The sequence below is a fragment of the Bos javanicus genome, chromosome 4, assembly GCF_032452875.1.
Source record: "Bos javanicus breed banteng chromosome 4, ARS-OSU_banteng_1.0, whole genome shotgun sequence".
Taxonomy (NCBI): domain Eukaryota; kingdom Metazoa; phylum Chordata; class Mammalia; order Artiodactyla; family Bovidae; genus Bos; species Bos javanicus.
The window spans coordinates 48,641,020-48,658,415 of NC_083871.1; the positions used below are offsets into that span (position 1 = coordinate 48,641,020).

At 39.9% G+C, this 17,396-nt stretch overlaps 2 long non-coding RNA genes across 4 annotated transcripts in view; one reads left to right on the forward strand and one right to left on the reverse strand.

Annotated features, from left to right (window-relative positions):
- LOC133246055 (uncharacterized) overlaps window positions 1–17,396 on the reverse strand; it is a 46,302-nt gene that overhangs the window by 26,302 nt on the left and 2,604 nt on the right. The window lies entirely within an intron of this gene.
- Window positions 1–17,396, forward strand: part of LOC133246054 (uncharacterized) — a 60,525-nt gene that overhangs the window by 6,060 nt on the left and 37,069 nt on the right. The window contains exon 4 of one of the 3 annotated variants that reach the window (XR_009735881.1): window positions 270–17,333. The exons of the other annotated variants lie outside the window; for them this stretch is intronic. This is a non-coding gene — a long non-coding RNA (uncharacterized LOC133246054). Of the gene's footprint in view, window positions 1–269; window positions 17,334–17,396 lie in introns of those variants that run through there. 3 annotated transcript variants of the gene reach the window in all.

The following is a 17,396-nucleotide window of genomic DNA, read 5'->3' on the forward strand; positions in this document are numbered from 1 at the left end:
TTAACCATTTTTAAGTGTACAGTTCAGTGCTATTGTGTATATTAACACTGTTGTACAGATATCACCATTCATCTGCAAATCTCTTTTCATCTTGAGTTGTTGTTCAATTAGTAACTTGTATCCAACTCTTTGTGATCCCAGGGATGGTAGCATTCCAGGCTCCTCTGTCTTTCACTGTCTTCCGAAGTCTGCTCAAATTTCTGTCCATTAAATCGGTGATAGTGATATACCTGTTAAAAACTAATTCCCCATTCCCCTCCTCTCTCCAGGCCCTGGCCACCACCATTCTACTTTCTGTCTCTGTGAATGTGAGTACTCTAGTATCTCATATAAATGAAATTACACAGTATTTGTTTTTTTATGACCGGCTTATTTCACTTAGCATAATGCCTTCAAGGTTTATCAACATCATACCTTATGTCAGAATGTCTGTCCTATCTAAGGCTGAATAATATTCCATTGTGTGTATCTGCCACATTTTTGCTTATCCATTCATCCATCAATGGACAGGGCTATTGATTTGTTATTCTTCAGTGGTGGAATAGAGAAGAATTTAAAACATGTTATTTTATTTACTAGGGAAAGCAATAAATAGGCCATTGTCGTTATCCATCTTTTCCTGAAAAATACTCCTTGTACTTGCTGCAACTTAAACTAATTGTGGTTCAGTTCAGATCAGTCACTCAGTCATGTCCAACTCTTTGCGACCCCATGAATTGCAGCACGCCAGGCCTCCCTGTCCATCACCATCTCCCAGAGTTCACTCAGACTCACGTCCATTGAGTCGAATTGTGGTAGACCAAGAGTAGAAGAAACCCCATGTTCATTGCAGCATTGCTTACAATAGCCAAGATACAGAAAAACCTAAATGTCCATCCATATATGAATGGTAAAGAAAATGGGGTATATATACACAATGGAAGATTATTTTAAAAAGAACAGAATTTCACCATTTATAACAACATCAATGGACCTTGGGGGCACTATGCTAAGTGAAATATTAGAGAAAGACAAATGCATATGATCTCTAATATGTGCAATCTAAAAGCCCGGCCTCATAGATACAGATCAGCGGTTGCCAGAGGAAGGGGTTGGGAGTGGGCCAAATGGGTAACGGGAGACAAAAGTTACAAACTTCCAATCATAGAATAAATAAATCATGAGGATATAATGTAAAGCATGGTAACTATAGTTAATCATACTGTATTGCACATTTGAAATTTGCTAAGAGATTAAATCTTAAAAGTTCTTATCACACACACAAAAATTCTGTGTGTGTGGTGATGAACATGAACAAGACTTACTGTGGTGATCATTTCCCAGTGTATACAATTATAGAATCATTTTGTTGTACACCTGAAACTAATATAATGTTGCGTGTCAATTACACCTCAACTTTTTTAAATGTGAAAGTTCATGTAAAGCACTAAGTCAATAAAAAAATACTAGTTACTATTAATACTATAATTATTATTAAAAATTTATCAGTCCAGGAATCTATGCTTTCATTAGTGTTTTTCAATATATTTATATAATGTGGAAAAAGGGTAGAAGGCAACAAAAACACCAATACTAAACCAAAGCTCCCTGTGACACACATAGTTTGCTTGGATAACATGTATATCTTCATAATAAACCTGAAATCTTGAGAATAGAGAATGTCTATAAAAAGCTTTTGGGACATGTATGGTGCTGGAAATGAACCAAGCGTTACTGCTATCCTAGGAAATCAGTTCCTTGAAGACTGTTTCTGAAAGTGTGGTTCAGAATAGTCAGCCCAGGAGCCTCTGAGCCAGGCAGCAGCAGTCCTGGGAGATTCTGATCTAGCTGTCATTCTCTGGGCACTGCGCTCCACCCTTGTCACCAGTGGCTTAGAGCCCCGTTACTCTTTGCCTCCAGAAGCATGTTGCAAGATGACCCAGACATACAAGTGCCCTCTAACTCTCCATACTATTTCCACAGCTTTGAACTTGTACCCAGTTTGCCCATGTATTTCTCATCTGTGAATTTTTCCCAGTATTTTCTCCATTTCCTCTAACCCCAAGGTCTCTTTGACCTCCTTAGGGGCTGCTGCATGTTCTACAAAGACCCAGAGGGGCATTTGCATTGGCACACTACATTCTGCCAAGCATACAATCCTGACTATAGCAATCTGCCTCAAGAAAGACCCTTAAACTTTCATTTAGTCCAGTCTTTTAACCTTTGTCATTTCTGAATATAAACATTAAGTCTGAGACTGAGCATGAACTATCCCTTTTCTCAACCCATCTCATTTACAAATGAAACACTATCCCATTTTTAGACATTTGGAAGCATTTCTCACATTTTAAATTAACTGTGTTCAGCAACCTTCACAGAAAATTCTATTATATTCTTACCTAATCTTATTCACTAAAATTTCAACCTGCTATTTGTCAAGAGAGAGATTGCTTCAATACTGGTTGTCCTCCAGTATCTTTTCTCCCCTTCTCTTATAGTGATGGAACCCTTGATTGGTGGACATTACATGGGATGTCCAATATAAAGTTCAGTATAAAGATGGCATTGTTCAACCTCCTGTACCATTAAGCATGGTCATGTTACTAAGAGCTGGCTAATTGCATATGATGGGAGGTATGTTCAACTCTGGAATGTGTCTTAATGTAAGAACAGGCCCATCTTTCTTCCATTTTCTATCATGCTGCTTGCAATGTGGGTGTGGATGTGCTGGTGTGTCATATTGGACTGTTTGAATAAGGGCAATATCCTAAGTATCATAGAACTATGAGATGCAAAAAACTTGGATCCCTGAATGACTTTATGGCTCCATGCCATGTCTGGCATGCAATGGAGAAGGAAATGGCAACCCACTCCAGTGTTCTTGCCTGGAGAATCCCAGGGATGGCAGAGCCTGGTGGGCTGCAGTCTATGGGGTTGCACAGACTTGGACACAACTGAAGTGACTTAGCAGCAGCAGCAGCAGCAGCCATGTCTGGAACCATCTATTTCTTGACTGTAACATGAGAGAAGATAAATGTCTACCTTATGTAAGTCACAGTTACTTTGAGTCTCTGACATATGCAGTAGAACCTATATAATAAATACATCTGTGGGTACACTTGATAGAGATAACCCTAAGTATAGCAGATGTAGTAGAAATGCGTAGAGAATTTGAAGGAGTCCTTTCCTGTGTTTGAGGGAATTCCCTATTTTGTAGACTTCAGAGAATGATCCTGATCCTTGATTTCACTGTCTCTGGAAGTTTGGGCTCAGGTGTGTAATCCAGTCTTGGCCAATCAGGTGTTTCTGCTCAAGACTTTAAATCTGGAATGAGTGAGGCAAAGGAGCTGGAAGGGTCAAGAATTCATCTGTGCCCTCTGGAGCCTCCAGGGGCAGCCAAGCATTCAGTGGGAGCAGCAGACATGTTGCTATCATATGTCCTTAAACGTGATTTGGGCTCTGATTCTTACCTGGGTTGTAAGCATGGCCTACCTGGAGATGCTTGACTTACTCCAAGAGCCTTTTGAGAAATTGCTTTTTTGCTTAAATCAGGCAGAATTTTCCATTTGCAACTAAGAATGCTGACCTATGTGCTCAGGGGAGAGCTACCACAAAATTACGGTAAAAAAAAAAAACTTTATATGTTTTTTCTTTTAAAACTGTTTCAGTTTAATAACGTATCCATATAACGGCTAAAAGCTATTGAATATTTTTCAACTTTGACTATGATAATCATATGGTTTTTCATCTACATACTAAAGACTAAGACTAGAATGAACCCTGGGGACCATCTTGTCTAGTTCCTTCACTGAGAGACACTGAGACACAAAGAGGTGTTCTCATTTCAGTGGATGAAATTTATTTCTATGCATGGTCTCTGATAACTTCTCCAACTAAATCAAAACCATTCCAAATTAAGGGCCTGTCTCTTCTTACACTGAAACTTTATTTTAGGAATATAATGAGTTACTTCTGTATTCCATTACATAAACCACCAAAGGAAATAAAAAGCCTATTGGACCCAGAACCAATCCTAAGAAAACATCACCAATAGTCAACAAACATGAGAGGGAGACAGTTTATAAGTTTCTCTCAGGGCAGCCCTATTTTTATGTATTGAAAACAAACATGGCTTTTGCATTTGCTTGCACAAGACCTTCTAGAACTAACACCCAAAAAAGATGTCCTTTTCATTATAGGGGACTGGAATGCAAAAGTAGGAAGTCGAGAAACACCTGGAGTAACAGGCAAATTTGGCCTTGGAGTACAAAATGAAGCAGGGAAAAGGCTAATAGTCTTCTGCCAAGAACGCACTGGTCCTAGCTAACACCCTCTTCCAACAACACAAGAGAAGACACTACACATGGACATCACCAGATGGTCGACACTGGAATCAGATTGATTATATTCTTTGCAGCCGAAGATGGAGAAGCTCTATACAGTTAGCAAAAACAAGACCGGGAGCTGACTGTGGCTCAGATCATAAACTCGCTATTGCCAAATTCAGACTGAAATTGAAGAAAGTGGAGAAAACCACTAGACCATTCAGGTATGACCTAAATCAAATCCCTTATGACTATACAGTGGAAGTGAGAAATAGATTTAAGGGACTAGATGTGATAGAGTGCCTGATGAACTATGGATGAAAGTTCGTGACATTGTACAGGAGGTAGGTATCAAGACCATCCCCAAGAAAAAGCAAAATGGCTGTCTGAGGAGGCCTTACAAATAGCTGTGAAAAGAAGGGAAGTGAAAAGCAAAGGAGAAAAGGAAAGATATACCCATTTGAATGCAGAGATCCAAAGAATAGCAAGGAGAGATAAGAAAGCCTTCCTCAGTGATCAATGCAAAGAAATAGAGGAAAACAACAGAATGGGAAAGACTAGAGATTTCTTCAAGAAAATTAGAGAAACGAAGGGAACATTTTATGCAAAGATGGGCTCAATAAAGGACAGAAATGGTAGGGACCTAACAGAAGAAGAAGATATTAAGAAGAGGTGGCAAGAATACACAGAAGAATTATACAAAAAAGATCTTCACGACCCAGATAATCACAATTGTGTGATCACTCACCTAGAGCCAGACATCCTGGAATGTGAAATCAAGTGGGCTTTAGAAAACATCACTACGAACAAAGCTAGTGGAGGTGATGGAATTCCAGTTGAGCTATTTCAAATCCTGAAAGATAATGCTGTGAAAGTGCTGCACTCAATATGCCAGCAAATTTGGAAAACTCAGCAGTGGCCACAGGACTGGAAAAGGTCAGTTTTCATTCCAATCCCAAAGAAAGGCAATGCCAAAGAATGCTCAAACTACCACACAATTGCATTCATATCACACTCTAGTAAAGTAATGCTCAAAATTCTCCAAGCCAGGCTTCAGCAATACGTGAACTGTGAACTTCCAGATGTTTAAGCTGGTTTTAGAAAACACAGAGGAACAAGAGATCAAATTGCCAACATCCGCTGGATCACTGAAAACACCAGAGAGTTCCAGAAAAACATCTATTTCTGCTTTATTGACTATGCCAAAGCCTTTGACTGTGTGGATCACAATAAACTGTGGAAAATTCTGAAAGAGATGGGAATACCAGACCACCTGGCCTGCCCCTTGAGAAACCTATATGCAGGTCAGGAAGCAACAGTTAGAACTGGACATGGGACAACTGACTGGTTCCAAACAGGAAAAGGAGTCCGTCAAGGCTGTATATTGTCACCCTGCTTATTTAACTTCTATGCAGAGTACATCATGAGAAATGCTGGGCTGGAGGAAGCATAAGCTGGAATCGAGATTTCCGGGAGAAATATCAATAACCTCAGATATGCAGATGACACCACCCTTATGGCAGAAAGTGAAGAATAACTAAAGAGCCTCTTGATGAAAGTGAAAAAGGAGAGTTAAAAAGTTGGCTTAAAGCTCAACATTCAGAAAACTTAAGATCATGGCATCTGGTCCCATCACTTCATGGGAAATAGCTGGGGAAACAGTGGAAATAGTGTCAGACTTTATTTTTGGGGGCTCCAAAATCACTGTTATGGTGATTGCAGCCATGAAATTAAGAGAAACTTACTCCTTGGAAGGAAAGTTATGACCAACCTAGACAGCATATTAAAAAGTAGAGACATTACTTTGCCAACAAAGGTCCGTCTAGTCAAGGCTATGGTTTTTCCAGTGGTCATGTATGGATGTGAGAGTTGGACTATAAAGAAAGCTGAGCCCCGAAGAATTGATACTTTTGGACTGTGGTGTTGGAGAAGACTCTTGAGAGTTCCTTGGACTGCAAGGAGATCCAACCAGTTCATCCTAAAGGAGATCAGTCCTGGGTATTCATTGGAAGGACTGATGCTGAAGCTGAAACTCCAATACTTTGGCCACCTCATGCGAAGAGTTGACTCATTGGAAAAGACTCTGATGCTGGGAAAGACTGAGGGCAGAAGGAGAAGGGGACGACAGATGAGATGGTTGGATGGCATCACCGATTCAATGGACATGGGTTTGGGTGGACTCCGGGAGTTGGTGTTGGACAGGGAGGCTGGCGTGCTGCGGTTCATGGAGTCGCAAAGAGTCGCACACAACTGAGCAACTGAACTGCACTGAACTGATCTCCAATTTTTTGGCAAACATGCTCAACACTGTAATATTTTAAAGTGGACAAATACATAGAGTGTTCTAATCTTTCCTGAGCTACTCTCATACACCTCTTCTTTATAATGCAATTTTGGTTTATTGGTGATTTCCTGCAACCTTAAACTTCCATTAATGTTAAGCTGTCATGACTAAGTTTATACTTATACACATATCTCTTCTATATTATTTAGGATTAGGTTCAACTGTAAGAAACAGAAAAACTCTAAGTTACTGTGGCATAGACCAAGATAACAGGCTTCTCAGGTGCCTTGGTGGTAAAGAATCCACCTGCAAATGCAGGAGATGTTGTTTCTATCCCTGGGTCAGGAAGATGCCCTGGAGAAGGAAATGGCAACCCATTCCAATATCTTGCCTGGAGAATCCCATGGATAGAGTAGCCTGGCAGAGGCTACAGTTCATAGGGTCACAAAGAGTTGGACACAACTCAGCAACTGAGCATGCAGACCAAGATATAAAGTTGTTTCTCCCTCAATTAACAGAGTCCAGAGGCAGCTGCCCAAGACCAATATGGCAACTCCATGATCATCAAGATTCAGGCTTCAACTGTGTTTCTACTCTGTCGCTTTATGCATGCTATGTCGCTTCAGTCATGTCCAACTCAACTTTTTGCAACTCTATGGACTAAGCCCACCAGGCTTCTTGGTCCATTGAATTCTGTAGGCAAGAATACTGGAGTGGGTTGCTGTGCCCTCCTCCAGGGGATCTTCCCAACCCAGGGATCAAACCCATGTCTCTTATATCTCCTACATTGGCAGGTGGGTTCTTTACTACTAGTGCCACCTGGTACTCTGTCACTTTAGCAAGTTCCCTCATATTACAAAATTGCTACTGAGTGCCAGTGATCACATCTGCATGACATCCAGAAGATCAAGAACTCTCTCTTTGATGACACTGTCTGAAAATTACACAATATTGCTTCTTATATCTCACTGAACAAAACACGGTTAACCTAACTGTTGAATATGGCCCTTTAGTGATATAATTTGCATTTCCAAATAAATCTGGGAGGAGGGAGAGAATGAATGTTGGGTAGGCAACCAACGGTTCTTCTATAATGCACTACTGTTTTACTTCTCTGATAGATTCTGTGTTGCTTTTCAAGTAGTAGATTTGAGTTAAGTCAAGTGGAATAAAGAATACCTAGTAGTTAAGAGCCCAATCATTGCAATCAGACTACCCTAGCTTCAAACTCACTAGGTTTGTGACTCTGGACAAAATACTTCTTTGTGGTCTGTCTCATCAGTAAAAAGCAGACAGTGATGTTTACTTCATAGTGTTATTACACAGATTAAATGAGATTTTATATATTCAATATATGGCATATTAAAGATGAACACAATTTCCCTTTGAGAGGTGAGGTCAGTGTTCATTCCCCACTGAATCTAGGTTAGTGCTTTGAGTATTTTGACCAGGAAACCATGGCAGTAGTGAGGCTGTGGCCCCTATTTAACATCACCTGATGCTGGAGTTGACCAAGTCACCATTGACTGAGTGAACTTCTGAGCGTAGTATAATACTAGCTTGAATTATTTTTCCTTTCTCATAATTTCACAGAATTAGACTATTAGCAAAGTATCCTTATTTATGCTCTCATCTTCCACTTCTGTCTCTTGAAATACTTGGTCTCAGAAGCCAGGTACCATCTGGGAAGTATGACCACCGTTGAGCCCACCATGCTGTGAGAAGCCTAAGCTATGTGGAGATGGGGGTCGAGGAGCACTGTCATGCCAAACATGTGAATACAGATGCCATCTTGGAAGATGCCCAGTGGAAGCTCCAGATTCCCTAGAGGATGCCATGTAGATCCTAGACAAATTGCCCAGCACAATAAAAAGATTGTTTTAAGTCACTAAGGTTTTGGGGGGGAAGGGTAGTTTTACACAGTGGTAGATAATCAGAACAGTATACAGAAGCACATGCTAAATACTTGACTGTGGGGCTGACCCTGATTCAGGTTTAGCAGTGAGCACTTAGTGACTCTTTGGAAGTCCTCCAAAGATGATACCCTGGATGAAAGATATCATACTCTGATAAAGAAGCACATACATTACTTTTATCACAGTTTTGTATTCTTACTATTTTGATAACAGTATTGGGATTTAGTTGGTTTCCTTTGTAATACTGTGCATTTTCTTTTATATAATTAAATCTTATGCTGAGATAAAGTCCATATAATTTCAACTAACTTCCAAAAGAATATGTGACAAAAAAAAGGAATAAGGAAAAAAATTAAGAATCCCTGTTGGATTACTAATTATTAGAGAAATACAAGTCAAAACTACAATGAGATCCCACTCAAACTAATCAGAATACCATCATTAAAATGTTTATGAATAACAAATGCTGGAGAGAGTATGGAGAAAAGGACACCCTCCTGCACTGTTGGAGGGAAAGTAAATTGGTGCAGTGACTATGGAGAACAGTATGGAGCTTCCTTAAAAAACTAAAAATAGAGTTACCATATGATCCAGAAGTACCATTCCTGGAGCATATTTTTGGACAAAATTATAAAATGATCCATGCATTCCTACGTTCATAGCAGCACTATTTACAGTAGCCAAAAATATGCAAACAACCTAAATGTCCATCAACAGATGAATGGATAAAGAAGATGTAGTGTGTTTGTGTGTGTGTGTGTGTGTGTGTGTATAAACAATGGAATATTACTCAGTCATAAAAAAAGAATGAAATAATGCCATTTTCAGCAACATGGATGGACCTTGAGATTATCATACTAAGTGAAGTAAGTCAGAAAGAGAAAGACAAATACCATATGATATCACTTATGTGTGAATCTAGAATATGACACAAATGAACTTATCTACAGAAGAGAAACAGACTCACAGACATAGAAGACAGACTTGTGGTTACCAAGGGGAGGGGAATTAGGAGAGGGTTAGAATGGGAATTTGGGATTAGCAGGTGCAAACCATTATATATAGGATGAATGAACAATAATGTCCTTTTGTAAGTACATGAAGCAGAGTCCCCTTCCTTCCCACCTCCACAGACTTATGGTGAAACTGTGATAGGAGCTTAAAATAAACTTTTATCATGTTAAGCCACTGAGATTTTGGAGTTACATTATTCAACCTGTACTTCCTAGGATAGGGTCTAATTATAGAAGGATACTTTTATGCCCATCAGAGAAAGCCTACCAGAAAGAGAGACTATGATGAGGACAGCAAAGTTTAGCCAGGCTAATATCAAAAGACAAGAGTGATTTTTCTAAGACTATAAGCTATCTCATAAACGGTCTGAGTTTGGCCTTGCTGCTCTGGAGTCCCACCTTGTCTAGGCTTCGCTACCTTCCCAATGCAGATCTTGGGCTCCTGGTTTATTCCTTGAGGCCAACCCTTTGCCTCCTTCTAGGCTTCTTCCAGGTTCTCTGAGGACTGGCTGTCACTCAAGTGTTGACCTCTGCTGCCTCGAGCACCAGCCTCTGTCTCCCCTTGGCTCAGGTTGATCTCCTTGGCTTCACACTGTGCCTCATTCTCAGCCTTGGCCTTAGGTCTCCTGGCTTAAATCCCAGCCAGGACCCAAAATGGCCCCTGCCCAACATCACCTGATGCTAGAGTTAACCCAGTCACCCTTGGTTGAGTGAACTTCTGAGGGTTAGTCCAACACTAGTTTGAATTATTCTTCCTTTCCCATAATTTCTTTGAGTTCATCAAATTAGAAAAATATCTGTATTTATACTCTCAGCTGTTCACGTTATTGATCATATATAGCAGGAAAGGAAAAAAAACCCTATTTATCAAGCATCTTACTATGTGTCAGCCAATGTGTTAAACACGTCTGCATTTCATTTACTCCTTGCCAAAATGCTCCTTTGAGAGGGGTATTTCAGCTGAACATGTACAGGAGAAAAAAACAAGTGCTACAAGATGAAGTTATTGCCCAAGATCACACAGCTAGAAGTGGAGCAGGAAATCTGAACCAGGTTTATCTCTTTCCAAAGCCCATCCTGTTTCACTCCACAGTGTTAAACTAACTCTGACCCCTCCATTCTGGTATGATTATTCAAACAGGCATATAGAGTTCTAGGTGAGCCTGGGGAAATGCTGTTGTTGTAGCTCAGTCGTTAGTTGGGTCCAACTCTTTGTGACCTCGTGGACTGCAGCATGCCAGGCTTCCCTGTCCCTCACTATCTCCTAGTGTTTGTTCAAACTCATGTCCATTGAGTCAGTGATGCTATCTATGCAGCTCACCTCTGTCACCCCCTTCTTCTCCTTCCCTCAATCTTTCCCAGCATCATGTTCTTTTCCAATGAGTCAGCTCTTCACATCAGGTGGCCAAAGTATTGGAGCTTTAGCATCAGTCCTTCCAGTGAATATTCAGGGTTGATTTCCTTTAAGATTGACTGGTTTGACCTCCTTGCTGTCCCAGGGACTCTCAGAGTCTTCTTTAGCACCACAATTCCAAAACATCAATTCTTTGGTGCTCAGCCTTCTTTATGGCCCAACTCTCACATCTGAACATGACTACTGGAAAATCTATAGCTTTGACTATAGAGACTTTTGTTGGCAAAGTGATGTCTCTGTTTTTTAATACACTGTCTAGGTCTGTCATAGCTTTTCTTCCAAGGAGGATGCGTGTTTTAATTTCGTGGATGCAGTCACCATCTGCAGTGATTTTGGAACCCAAGAAGATAAAATCTGTCACTGCTTTCACTTTTTTCCCTTCTATTTGCCATGAAGTGATGGAACTGGATGTTATGATCTAAGTTTTTTGAATACTGAATTTTAACCCAGCTTGTCCTCCCTCATCAAGAGGCTCTTCAGTTCCTCTTTGCTTTCTGCCGTTAGAGTGGAATCATCTGCATATCTGAGGTTGTTGATATTCCTCCTGGCAGCAATCTTGATTCCAGTTTGTGATTCATCCAGCCTGGCATTTCAAATAGTGTACTCTGAAAAGAAGTTAAATAAGCAGGGTGACAATATACAGCCTTGATGTACTTCCTTTCCCAATTTGAACCAGTCCATTGTTCCATGACCAGTTCTGGCTGTTGCTTCTTGTCCTGCATACAGGTTTCTCATTAGAGAGGTCTGGTATTCCCATCTCTTTAAGAGTTTTCAACAGTTTGTTGTGATCCACACAGTCAAAGGCTTTTGCATAGTCAATGAAGCAGAATATATTTTTAGTTTTGGAATTCTCTTGCTTCTTCTGTGACACACTGGATGTTGGCAATTTGATCTGGTTCCTCTGCCTTTTTAAAATCCAGCTTGTATATCTGTAAGTTCTCAGTTCACATACTGCTGAAGCCTAGCTTGAAGGGTTGTGAGAGTTACTTTGCTAGCATGTGAAATGAGCACAATTGTATGGTAGTTTGAACATTTTTTTGGCATTGCCTTTCTTTGGGATTGGAATAAAAACTGACCTTTACAGTCTTATGGCCACTGCTGAGTTTTACAAATTTGCTGGCATATTGAATGTGGCACTTTAATAGCATCACCTTTTAGGATTTTAAATAGCTCAGCTGGAATTTGATAACTTGTTCGTAGTAATGCTTCCTAAGGCCCACCTGACTTCACACTGCAGGATGTCTGGCTCTTGGTAAGTGATCACACCATGTGGTTAACCAGGTCATTAAGACCTTTTTCATACAGTTCGTCTGTGTCTTCTTGCCACCTCTTCTTAATCTCCTCTGCTTCTGTTAAGTCCTTTCTGTTTTTCTGTCCTGTATTCTGCCCATCTTTGCATGAAATATTCCCATGAAATTTTCTTGAAGATATCTCTAGTCTTTCCCATTCTATTGTTTTCCTCTATTTCTTTGCATTGCTCACTTAAGCAGACTTTCTTATCTCTCCTTGCTATTCTTTCAAACTCCTCATTTAGTTGGGTATATCTTTCCCTTTCTCCTTTGCCTTTCATTTCTCTTTTCTCAGCCATTTGTAGCCTCCTCAGACAACCACTTTGCCTTTTTGCATTTCTTTTTTCTTAAGGATGGTTTGGGTCACCACCTCCTATACAAGGTCATGAACCTCTGTTTAAAGTTCTTCAGGCATTCTGTCTACCAGATCTAATCCCTTGGATCAATTTATCACCTCCACTCTATAATTATAAGGGGTTTGATTTAGGCCATGCCTGAATGGTCTAATGGTTTTCCCTGCTTTCTTCAATTTAAGCCTGAATTTTGCAATATGGAGTTCATGGTCTGAGCCACAGTCAGCTCCACATCTTGTTTTTGCTAACTGTATAGAGCCTCTCCATCTTTGATTGGAAAGAATATAATCAATCTGATTTTGCCATTGACCATCTGGTGATGTCCATGTGTAAAGTCTTCTCTTGTGTCATTGAAAGGGGGTGTTTGCTATGACCAGTGCATTCTCTTGGCAAAAAAATGTTAGCCTTTGCCCTGCTTCATTTTTTACTCCAAGGCCAAACCTGCCTGTTACTCCAGGTATCTCTTGACTTCCTACTTTTGCATTCTAATCTCCTGTGATGAGAAGTACATCTTTTCTCAGTATTAGTTCTAGAAGGTCTTATAGGTCTTCATAGAACCACTGGACTGTAGCTTCTTTGGATTAGTGGTTGGGGCATAGACTTGGATTACTCTGATGTTGAATCGTTTACCTTGGAAATGAACTGAGATCATTCTGTCATTTTTGAGACTGCACCTGTACTGCATTTTGGACTCTTTCGTTGACTGAGGGCTACTCCATTTCTCCTAAGGTATTCTTGCCCACAGTAGTAGATAAAATGGTCATCTGAATTAAATTTGCCCATTCCAGTCCATTTTAGTTCACTGATGCTGATGTTCACTCTTACCATCTTCTGCTTGACCACATCCAACGTACCTTGATTCATGGGCCTAACATTCCAAGTTCCTATGCAATATTGTTTTTTACAGCATCAGATCAGACTTTACTTTTACTGCCAGACACAACTGAACATCATTTCTGGTTTGGCCCAGCCTCTTCATTCTTTCTGGAGCTGTTTCTCCACTCTTTCCCAGTAGCATATTGGACACCTACCAACCTGGGGGGCTCATAGCCCAGTATCATATCTTTTTGCCTTTTCATAATGTTCTTGGGGTTCTTGAGGCAAGAATATTGAAGTGGTTTGTCATTTCCTTTTCTAATGGACCACATTTTGTCATAACTCTCCACTATGACCCACGTGGCTTGGGTGGCCCTGGAAAGCATGGCTTATAGCTTCACTGAGTTACACAATGCTGTGATCCATGTAGTCATTTTGGTTATATCTCTGCAATTGAGATTTTTGTTCTGTAGGCTGTAGGGTTACAGTTCTTGCTTCTTCTGTCTACACTCTGCTGGATGAGGATAAGAGGCGTGGGCAAGATTTCTGATGAGGGACTGACTGTGGGAAGAACTGAGTCTTGCTTTGTTGGGCAGGGCCATGCTCAGTAAATCTTTAATCTAATTATCTGCTGATGTGTGGGGCTATGCTCCAAACCTGTTTGTTGTTTGCTATTTGTAAACTCAGTCCTGGAGTCTACAGGCTCTATGGTAGGGCTATTGGTGACCTCCAAAAAGGACTTATGCCAATATGTGCCTCCCAGGACTGCTGCTGCCAGTGCCCCTCCTCCTGCAGCAGGCCACTTCTGACCCACGCTTCCACAAAAGACCCTCAAACACTCACAGTCAAGTCTATCTCAGTCTCTTGTGGGGTCACTACTCTCTTCATTGGATCTTGATGTGCACAAGATTTTGTTTGTGCCCTCTGTTTCCTCCAGTTCTGTGGAAGTTCTGTAATCAAATCCCACTGTCCTTCAAGTCGGATTCCCAGTCTTTTTGCTGGATCCCCCAGGTTGGGAAGACTGATGTGGGGCATAGAACCTTCACAAAAGTGCAAGAACTTCTTTGGTATTATTGTTATCCAGTTTCTGGGTCACCACCTGGTGGATATAGGATTTGATTTTATCGTGATTTGGCCCCTACCATCTTTGCAGCTTCTCCTTTGTCCTTGGGTGTGGTTTATCTTTTCTCAGTGGGTTTCAACAGCCCCCTGTCAATGGCTATTCAACAGTCAATTGAGATTTTGGTGTTCTCGCAGGAGGAGATGAGAGCAAGTCCTTCTACTCCACCATCTTGAAGTGTGAACGTACAGGACCTGCCTTGAGCATCAGAATATTTCATATTTCTCTTGCAACTTGAGTCATGAAACAGACATATGTCCATCATTTGCCAGTGACATTAAGGTGATTCATTGAGCAGCAGTAAAATATAATCATGGTAAATTTTAATAAACATGAAACTTCAGAAGAAAAAATACAAATGCTTCAGAGGGTTATTTATGCAAAAGTTTACTTTAAAATATTCTCAGTTTCATAATGACTCAGTAGAACAACACTAATGATACATTTTGATGTTGGTAATAGTGTTGAATATTGTGTTGTCATTTTCTAAAGTATGACTCAAGGAGTTATTAACAAAATCATAACATGGAGAGACCATGATGTAATTTTCCCACTCTGTTTAACTTTGGTCAGAACTTCATTGAATTATGTGGCCATTTTAGAGTCATGCAACTCATATGTGAAGATCTTGAGCAAGTTCCGGAGGCCAAGCACTAAAAATTATTAGCTTGGTTAAAGAGCCCTATTAGCAAAGCGCAGGGGGATAGGGTTTATTGGGAAGCAGAAGAGATCTGTGATTAGGATGAAAAAATCAGGAATATCAGCCACTATAGTAGTATTTCTCTAAGTGTGCACCAGAGCCATAGGCATCAGCAGATGCATCTAAGAAATACAAATCTTGGGAAAAGCCCAAACCTACAAAACCAAGTTTCTGCTGAGGAAGGGGAAAGCCCCACAAGGATTATATGCACTGAAGTGGAGAATATTTCTGTCAGTGGTTCTCAGCCTTGGTTGCACATTGGAATTACCTGGAGACATTTCTCAGAGATTCTGATTAACTGGTCTGGGCTAACTCCAAGACACCCAAATTAAAAGTTCCTCAGATGATTGTAATGTACACCCAAGTTTGACAACCTCTGCTTTGTGCTAAAATATAATGTACAAATGCCAGCAAGCAACTGTCCAACTTCCACTGAATAGTTGAGAAATATGTTTATTAAGTTTGTAAACACTTTAACTAAATAATTCCTTAACATGCATTGTACCATCTTTCCAAAATAAATGCATTTTTATTTTCATAAGTGATTTGTCTGTTCTCTTAAACAGGATCTGAGACTCACAGTCATTGTGAACAAAGTTATTATTTTCTCAGTTCTGGAGACCTTACTCTCCCTTTCATTCTGGTTTTCCTCACACAGTGACTGGGAGGTATGATAAATAAAAAGATGATACAATGCTTTTTAACGATGTGTATGTCAGAGCCCCTTGGTTCTTACTGTGGTCTTCTGTTCTCAGTGGTCTGACACTGCCTTCAACTCCAGGTACCAAATCTGGTCACTAGAGTTGAAGATTATGAGTACAAGTTTATTTGAAGACATATTTTCTCAGAACCCAGAAAACAAGTGCTTCCCAGTTGGGGAGATGTCCTGGTGGTTATCAAGTACAGCAGACAATTCCTGCATATAAGAAGGACAATTACTCTGCTGATATTAGCCATTTGTGCCTTAGATTAAATTGAAGTCCATTACCAGGGACTTTTGCATTCTGGACCTTATCTGATTATATGATGATATTAATTGGCCCCTGAAGGTACTAGACTGCATTTCTGGTAAAGGTTCTTCACTTATACTTTTGAAATTAGGCTTTAGATAACCATCTTTCTGTATAAATGTGAAATTTTGCACATTATCTTTTTTCAAATGGTGGTAAAATACACATAACGTAAAATGCTCTATCTAAGCCACTTTTATGTGTACAGATCAATAGTGTTAAGTACATTCACATTGAACAACAAACCTCAAGAATTCTTTGTATCTTGCAAAACTAAAATTCTTATTCATTAAACAACAAATTCCCATTCTCCCCTCCCCACAGCTACACATTATCTTTTAAACAGATGAGTTGTCCGTTTAATCTTCTCTTTAAAAAGTTTCCTAAAATTCATTGATCTACTTGGTTTTAGCCACATCTGCCAGTCCAGTCTTACAAAATTAAAACAGTTTCTACGTCATTGAATTGGTCCACGTATCACTGAGCTAAGACATCACTTACTCCAAAAGCAAGTACATTCTGATTTTTCTTTAAGTAAAATTTCCATTTAAAAAAGAATGAAAATGAAATACTATAAATCGAATTTCTCTTGAGAGAAAAGCTAAAAGTTTGGTAATACCCATGCTAATGAAATAGTACCTGTCAAATATCAGTGTGAGAGAAAATCAGTTCAACAGATTAAACAATCTCTATCAACTGCCAAGTCTTTACAGATATATTCATAAAAAATAAAAACAACTTAATCTTTCATCAGTTGGGGACTGGTTAAATACTTACAGTATATTATATAATGAACTATTATTGCTGTTGCCGTATGGTTGCTAAATCGTGTCTGACTCTTTTGCGACCCTATGGACTGTAGCCTGCCAGGCTCCTCCATACATGGAACCTCCCAAGCAAGAATACAGGAGTGGGTTTCCATTTCCTTCTCTAAGGCATCTTCCTGACCCAGGGATCTAACCCAGGTATCCTGCATTGGCAGGCAGATTCTCTACCACTGAGCCACCATGAGGCCCAGTGAACTAGTATACAACTGTTAAAAACAAGGTGATAGCTCTGTGTGTGCTGATATGAGAAGACCTGCAAGTATATTATTTTAAATATATATAATGAAATGAATGTGAAAAAATGTAATTACATACACACACACACACACATATATATACATAGGTGTCTG